The following is an 8,173-nucleotide window of genomic DNA, read 5'->3' as shown; positions in this document are numbered from 1 at the left end:
CTGGCGCCACGCGCCTAGAGACACAGGACAAGATCCCCATCCAGAACGCCTGAAACATCCATAACCTCCGAAAATTCTATCCATGAAGCAAGGCCCCACGCCCGTGAAGGTCTCCGCTCGTGACACTCTAACGTAATAATGAGTTGGTTTTGTACACGCCCCGGAGTCTCCTGAGGTCACCCCTGGGCCTCACGGGGGCTCCCACCCACGTCCTACAAGAGGCCCCATGCTCCACACTGGTGGGAAGACATGAAGACTAGTCTAGGTGCCGGACACAGCTATTCTTTGCTTGCTTTCTGTATCAGGTTTTTGACTTCTTGAATGAATTTGGAGTTTTCGCATCTTTCGTTTGCCAGAGTTGGAGTTTTCTCTTTTGTTCGTTCACCTTTCTGTCTTGCCCCAGGAAGTGTGGCAGTTGCCCGTCGCTCCTCCTTGCACGTCTCGCGCGCAGGGGCTAGGAAGGTGTGTCGTCTGGGCTCGCCCGCAACAACACCTCGCCCGGCTTTGGCATCCTTAATCCTCGCGAGACGTTCTTGAACGAGCTCGTGGGCATGCGCACCCTCTTATGTCCGTGCCTCCGGGCAGCGCGATGCGGTGTGCCAGCCACAACCAACCCATGCTCGGCTCGCGCAAGGTAGGACGAGGCGCCTTGTGAGGCCTTCTGAAGAAGAAAGAGAAACTCTGCATCTATACAGCGTCCCCTAAGGATCGGTGGCTCCTGAGTCGCCGGGAAGGAAGCCTCGTGGGATACAGCAGGCAAGGTGCGCCCTCGCGACATGGGAGACTACCACAAGCACATCGAGCTAAGTTACCCTGACCGCATCTAGTGGAAACACAAGTATCATAGCACAACATCAAAGTAGCAAACATAACATAGTGGCGCAAGCGCCGCAGTTCATTACAGACCCAGCAGGGCCCTCTACTTTTTTCAAATGCAGGAGAAAGGAAAGGAAAAACAAAAGCATGCCTGACAACCGTAGCAGCTCCCGTGGCCAGGCTCCAGCAATGCCCGAAGCACAGTCTAAGCCTTCCTCCCGCTTCACCATAGCACGGCAGCGTGATGGCCCGTGGCCTTCCCCAATCCGATAAAAGTATAAGGATAAAAGTAATATCAACTTCGTTTAGACATTAATTAAGATTAATGTGCGGTGAGCAGGTCCGTTACAGAAGTATGCAATGCCCTGGACCTAGATATCGTGTTGCAACTCTGCACCCCAGCTTTATCAGTCTTACAGAAGAGAACAGGCTAACAAAAGGTGTGCAAAAAAAAAAATCCCTAATTATCATGCTGTCAATAAGACATGAAAGAAGATAGCTCACAACAGCTAGGGGAGGGGCCATGCAGCCAGGGAATATCGCAATATATATTGAAAGTTTGTGCCTTGCTTAGTAGGTTTGTGCCATGAAACACCACCACGAGCACATGTACGCACACACACTAATGGCCGTTGAAATGCCCTGCCACAAGACGCTGCTGCTGCCATGCCACGCCACTTCAATATATATTGAAAGTTTGTGTCTATTTAGCTTTAGATGATATAAACATGCGAACAAATGTAGGTAACCATGTTAAATTGTGACTCTATATTACCTGTAGCTATCATACAGTGAATGCGACTGAAACTGATCTTCTCATGTATCAACTGCAAACTAAATCAGTCAACCAAACAGTTTGCCAAGTCCGTTAGTATCCTTATTGTATGAATATAGGGTCAAAATATATACACAGAAAATTGCCTGCTAGTTACCTTGGAGCTTATCTCTTCAATCTGTACAACTTCCGAAAGGCAATTCCTATGTACACTTGATGCATCTAATGTGGAAAATAAATTAAATTAAATATGGAAATCATGGTAGCTCTGTTCTTTAGAATTAAACATAGTTTTATAGAACCTATAATGTGTAAAATAAATTAAATTAAATATGGAAATCATGGTAGCTCTGTTCGTTAGAAAGATTGTGACAATTGAAAATATGATGATGAGCTGCACAAGCAAGTTCATTGCAGAAACACGAATACCAACTTCCAGGGTTTCTAGTTGCATTCTAAAATCTGAAAATTTCGAGTGAACTTGTCTATTTTGGAATTAGTTTGCACAACAAAACCACGTTGGCATTTGAGCAAACACCTCTGGCACATAAAAAATACAAAAATACCTGCAGAGACACACATATTCACTTCTGGTATAGTCAAAGATACAATCCCATCTGCAGTAATACATAACTTAGCATGGCCGATGAATATCAATAAACAGATGTCAACAATGTATACACGTACAAACAGAAAGAGAGGGAATCCAAATTAACATAATCAGATCGGGAAAAATTCATGGAGAGAGAGAGGAGAGGGGGGAGGGAGGTTGTTGACTTCCATAGATACATTTTTCACTATCCAGCGGCGACCTGCCACCGCCAATACTGCCATGATCTGCCTCCACGAGCAACCACAAATGCCCTAACATGTCACGAGTAGTCGCCACTATAATGGTGGTCCATTAGGAGAGGAGGAGAGGGAAGGTGATAGACTGGGGACGGGGAGGGAAGGAAGGGTGACCGGGGAGGAGACGGCAGCGCCACCAAAAAATGGGATCGAGAAGAGTCCAGAGAGGAAGAGATTCTAGAGACGAAGGAGTTCGTCTTTTCTTTTGAGGGGGTGCGAAGTGGGGGTATCTTAACTCTATCGGTGTCGGAGTAATGGGCCACGGGTAGGCTAACCCGAGGCCCAGAACCTTTCAAGACATCGGGGCAGGCTGCGCCCCTCAAAACCCCAGGATAAAGAGCCGTCTTCAAGAAGCCAACGACAAAGGTGGCCGACTGACCACTCACGGCCGAGTCCCAGGGACGACTTCAGGGAGAGCCGACTCCTGACTGACGACTTTCAGAGAAGCCGGCTTCGGGGAGTCGGCCTGTGACTCCAACACCCCCACGACCTCATCAAGTGGGACATGACGGGGGAGTGGCAATAATGAAGCCCGCTCCTGCCCCTTACCAAGGGTAGACATGGCTACAACACGCCGTATCTCGGAAGATCTCCATGTGGCGTGGCACTGTTGCCATGCCAGCCCTGACATCAGCACCGCAGGACCGAATCCTGCACCCACGACGGCTTGTCTGTACGGCCTAGAGGCAGCAGGTCCCACCAGTCGGTGAGACCTCAGGAGACGGCAAGAGGACCACCAGTCGGACCCGTCGGGAGTCGGACCGGGAAAGTCGGCCGAGCCCTCCCCCGGGCCCACGCGCCATTAATATAGATGTGATGGGGAGTGGCAATAGTGATCGCCCGCCAGGCGGCGGGGCTGTTGCCACGACCTCATGATCAAGCCCGCGTCATCAGAAGCACGGCTATAGTACTCAGCAGCCGGCAAGACCCGCCCGTTGTCGGCATTCGGGGAACGGGGGTCCCCAGACTTGCCTGCCTGCGGCTTGCGGCGTGGCGCGAGGAGGGGCCCAGCACGGCCCATCTTCATCAACACAGACCCAACACCCTCGCGAGGGGCCAAGCCTCGCGGGGCGGATGACACGGAGCTTCCTCAAACACGGCCTCATCAGGCTGGCTCGCGAGGAGGCGGAGGGATCAAGGCGGGGTACCTCACGAGGTGCCCGTGAGGCAAGTCATAACGACCAAGGGCGCCAGGCGGGCGCCAGCCCGCGCAGTGTCCTCCTTTCCTCTTTGGTGCAAAGGGAGCAAGCGCAGGCGAGAGCATCAAGTAAAGGCACCCGTTTTGGTGCAACGAGACCAAGACCAGTCCAACCGCAGGGAGGAAGTCATTGTGGAGCCCAAGCCAGCGTCACCACCAGAGCCTTTGGCAGGCGAGGACCAACTTTAGTCAGGATAAGTGTACCAGATGTTCCCCTTTAAAATGGCCAATTGTTGGCGCCCTTCCCGCTCAATATTTGGGAAGAGACCCAGGGCCTTTGCCTATAAATAGGACTAGCCACCCCAGGGTAGGGGGGCAATAAAGAAGGGAGAATCTAGAAGCCAAAATAGAAACTAGTTAGGATCGGATCGAGTAGCATCACACAGAGAGAGAAAGAAGGGCGACTGAACTCCTCCTAGCAGTTCATCCCCCCAGCAAAGAACAGACCCTCGCGAGGCTGTTCTTCCTTGTATTGCTCATCATCATTAGCCCAAGAGGCAATCCACCACACCACACACTGGAGTAGGGTATTACACCACAACGGTGGGCCGAACCAGTATAAACCCTGTGTCTCTTGTGCTGTTCTTTCCATAGCTTAGATCTTAGCGAGGCGGAGGGGTGCAGGTAGGTAGAAGGCGAAATCTCCGCGCGCACCCCAGTGTTCCAACCTCAAGGGTCTGCCGGAACCCGAAATCCGACATTTGGCGCGCCAGGTAGGGGTGCGCCGTAATTCGTCTTCCACCACCCCGTTCTCCTCCGACCATCGCGTCCATGTCTGACGCTCGTCGGGCCCGCGCCGAGCGCCGGGCCGCTCTCGCTTCCCGCGTCGCCCAGACGGCTCTTGTCGGTGGGCGTCCTCGCCGTTCCCCGTCACCTGCCGTCAACGCCGCCACCGGCCCGGCGGGAAAGAAGCAGCAAGCGTCGTCTCAGCATCCGTCCATGCGGCAAGACGGCCGCACCGCTACTCCCTCGCTCACCCCAGCTGGTTCTTCGTCCCGCGCGCTCCGCGCACCCATGGAGGCTCGAGCTGCGCTCATCGCGGCAAACGAGCTCCTGCGCTACCGTCCCGTCGATGACGTCTATGAAGAATGGCTCGACCGCGTCGCTGAGCTCGTCCGTGCCGCAGGGGGCTCTCCTGCGCCGTCTGTTCCACTGCACCGCACCCCGCCCCACGCGGGCGACGAAGCTCCGAGGGCGCTCCAGCCGCCTCCTCCTCAAGAAGGCGCCATGGCTCCAAGGCGCGTGGCCCCTGGGCGGAACCCGCTCCGTCAGGTGCCAGCGCGGCAAGAGCAGAGCTGCCAAGAAGTCCCTTGCCCGCAAGAAGCTGCCCGGGCCCTCCCTGCTCCAGCACATCGCGACCATGCTCCTGCTCCCGCACGTCAAGACCCCGCGCTGCTCCCAGCTGCAGTGCGTGGGGACATGCAAGACCAAGCTCTCCGTCACCCAAGGCCTCCCGTGGCCACAGCAGGCTGTCGTGCCTTCACCACCGAGCTACGCAGCGTCGCGTGGCCCGGCAAGTTCAAGCCAGACCTGCCTCCTCGTTACGACGGCACGGCCGACCCTGCGGAGTTCCTCCAGCTCTATGAGCTGGGCATCGAAGATGCCAACGGAGACGAGAAGGTCATGGCGAGCTGGTTTCCCATGGCGCTCAAGGACGGGGCCCGCACCTGGCTCCTGAAACTGGCTCCAGGCACGATCTCCTCCTGGGACGAGATGCACACCCGCTTCATCGCCAACTTCCAAGGTACTCGCGACCGGCCACCCGCCGTGAGCGACATGCGCCGCATCAAGCAACAACCCGGAGAGACCCTACAATAGTACATCCAACGCTTCAACAACGCACGCCTCAAGATTCTCAAGGTAACCGAGGAGGCCATCATCTCAGCCTTCTCCGACGGCATGCGCGATGTCAAGATGAAGGAGGAGCTGGCGATGCATGAAGACCTGTGCACTTCCTTGGAGTTGTTCAACTTGGCAACCAAGTGCGCCAGGGCTGAGGAAGGGCGTCTCTCCCTCCTCGAGCTGCCTGCCGCAGACCCAGAAGAGAAGAAGCCCAAGGCCAAGGATGTGAAGCGCAAGGGGGCTGCCGTGCTCGTGGCAGAACCAGACACCAAGCGGGGCAAAAATCAGCCCGAATCTTCCAAGGGAAGTCGGTACTGTGTGTACCACGACCTCCACACCCACAACACCAACGAATATCAAGAGCTCCGAGCCATGCGAGAAGGAAGGATCGGCCGTCACCCCGACCACGGTGACCGGGGCTACGGTCGAGGAGGATGAAGGAACGCAGGACGCTGGGAAGACCGCTGCCCGCGCCAAGGGTGGCGCGCTCGACCTCGCGAGGATCGCTGGCAAGACCCGCCTCGCGAGGGAGACTGGAGGGATCAGCCTCGCGAGGATCGCCCGCAAGGCAACGCAGGCCTCCCTCCGCTGCCGCCGCAGCCAAGGAGAAACGAGGACCGCCATCAGGACGAGGGGGCTGGGGGCTTCCAGGAGCCGCGCGCGATTGCCTGCATCCTGGGCAGGGCTCAAGCCCCAGCCTCTCAACGCATTTTCAAGCAGTTCGCCCGTGAAGTAAATGCATTCCTCCCCAAGCTCGAAGCCACGCTCCCTCTCAGGTGATCGGCGTGCGCCATCATGTTCAGCTCAGCAGATCAGCTCAAGTGTGCGGCCACAGTCGGAGTCCTCCCGATGCTTTGTTCCCCAATCATCAGCAACGTGGTGGTCACCAGGACCCTCATCGATGGCGGGGCAGGGCTCAACGTCCTGTCCATGGAACATTCAACAATCTCCAAGGGCCCTACAGTCAGCTTCAGCCAACCAAGCCTTTCTCCGGAGTCACCGACGGCTCCACGGCCCCGATTGGGCAGGTCCGCCTCCCTATCACCTTCGAGGCACGCGATAACTACCGCACCGAGCTCATCGACTTCGATGTCGCTCACATTCGCCTGCCGTACAACGCCATCCTTGGGTACCCAGCGCTGGCCAAGTTCATGGTCGTAACTCACCACGGCTACAACATCCTCAAGATGCCAGGAAGTGGCGAAATCATCACGGTGCCCTGTGAAGAGAAGGACGTGGTGTGTTCCCTGGAACGAGCCTTTCAGGCCGCATCACTGGAAGACCCAGATCGCGGAAGCAGGAGGCTTCCCGAGACTGCCCCCAAGAAGAAGAAGACATCGTCCGGCCTGGCCCCTCAGGGCCCACGCCTGCCCAGGGGGAACCTCCTTCCATCGCATAGGAAAGCGCGCCCGGCGCCCTCCTAAGGCAGGGCTCGGGGGCTCTCCCCTGGAGGGCCACCGACCTGACTAAGGTGACGAGGGAGGCGCTTGGGCACCACATGGAGGCGTGTTTCAAAGCACGTTTCCCTCAAGAAGGAGTAAGGTAAGTAGGGCCAGACCCTCAGGAGTTCGTCAGCAAGGCCATTTAGGAGCTACAGGAGTCAAGAGTCATGAAAGGTGGCCGCCTCCTACCAGCTGTGGCTCCCCATCTAGGCGAGGATGGTGGGCTGCGCGTCTGCATCAACATACCAGGGCTCAATCGAGTCGCCTCTCTGGAGCGCCTCTGGCCCTCGCGAGTGGGGTGCTGCGAAGGTCCACCCCACAGCTACGTTCACATGCCTTACGGCTTGCCGAACGCGGCTGCCGTGTACCAGCGCCTCATGAGGGGCATCATGGAGGCTCAAGAGGCCAGGCATTCCGCAGCCCTGGCGGAGATGGAGATGGTCCGCGAGGAGCCACCAGCGCCTCCGGAGCCTCCCGAGGCCCCTGGGCCTGGGGGGCTCATGAGGATCGGCTTCCGCAGCCCACCGAGTCTGCTACACCAACACTCCTTTATCCTCAACATCATCAGGTGACATCTTTCAAGTTTCATTTCTAGCTGGGAGCGCCCCCCAGGGCTGCATTATTCCCAGGCCGCGTGGGTCCGTCCCTGCGGCATGTATCCCTTTTATTTCATGTTGTTAGCTTACTTTGTTGGGGGCGCCCCACGGGCTGCATCATCCCCAAGTCGCTCGGGCCTGACCTAGTGATGTTCGCCTTCCCAGCATCTATTTGAATGAATCCACTCCTTCGCAGCTAATGTGTTTGACCTAGTTGCCCGCTCAACTCACGCCAACTGACGGAGCTGCTCCCAAACGGCACGACGCTTGCGCATGGGTCCGTCCCTGCAACTAGGTCACTTGCGGGGAAGTCTGCCCAACTTCGAGGCCTAGCTGGAAATGCCTGTGAAGATTATCCTTTTTGGAAAAGGCCTAGAGCCTGTGAAGAAGGCGAATGCCTGTGAAGATTATCCTTTTTGGAAAAGGCCCAAAGCCTGTGAAGAAGGCGAATGCTTGTGAAGATTATCCTTTTTGGAAAAGGCCCAGAACCTGTGAAGAAGGCAAATGCCTGTGAAGATTATCCTTTTTGGAAAAGGCCCAGAGCCTGTGAAGAAGGCGAATGCCTGTGAAGATTATCCTTTTTGGAAAAGGCCCAGAGCCTGTGAAGAAGGCGAACGCCTGTGAATATTATCCTTTTTGGAAAAGGCCCAGAGCC

The 8,173-nt window shown here is 56.2% G+C and overlaps 1 long non-coding RNA gene across 1 annotated transcript; it reads right to left on the bottom strand.

Annotated features, from left to right (window-relative positions):
• Positions 1-923: 923 nt before the first annotated feature.
• On the bottom strand, positions 924-2,625 carry LOC119288918. The gene is made up of 3 exons (XR_005141350.1): positions 1,749-2,625; positions 1,592-1,650; positions 924-1,493 (listed from the first exon to the last, which is right to left on the bottom strand). It is a non-coding gene; the product is annotated as an uncharacterized LOC119288918 (long non-coding RNA).
• Between the last annotated feature and the right edge of the window lie 5,548 nt (positions 2,626-8,173).

Source organism: Triticum dicoccoides, chromosome 4A (assembly GCF_002162155.2).
Source record: "Triticum dicoccoides isolate Atlit2015 ecotype Zavitan chromosome 4A, WEW_v2.0, whole genome shotgun sequence".
Classification (NCBI taxonomy): domain Eukaryota; kingdom Viridiplantae; phylum Streptophyta; class Magnoliopsida; order Poales; family Poaceae; genus Triticum; species Triticum dicoccoides.
The sequence above is the reverse complement of the archived record's forward strand: the minus strand, read 5'-3'. Positions and strand labels throughout refer to the sequence as shown.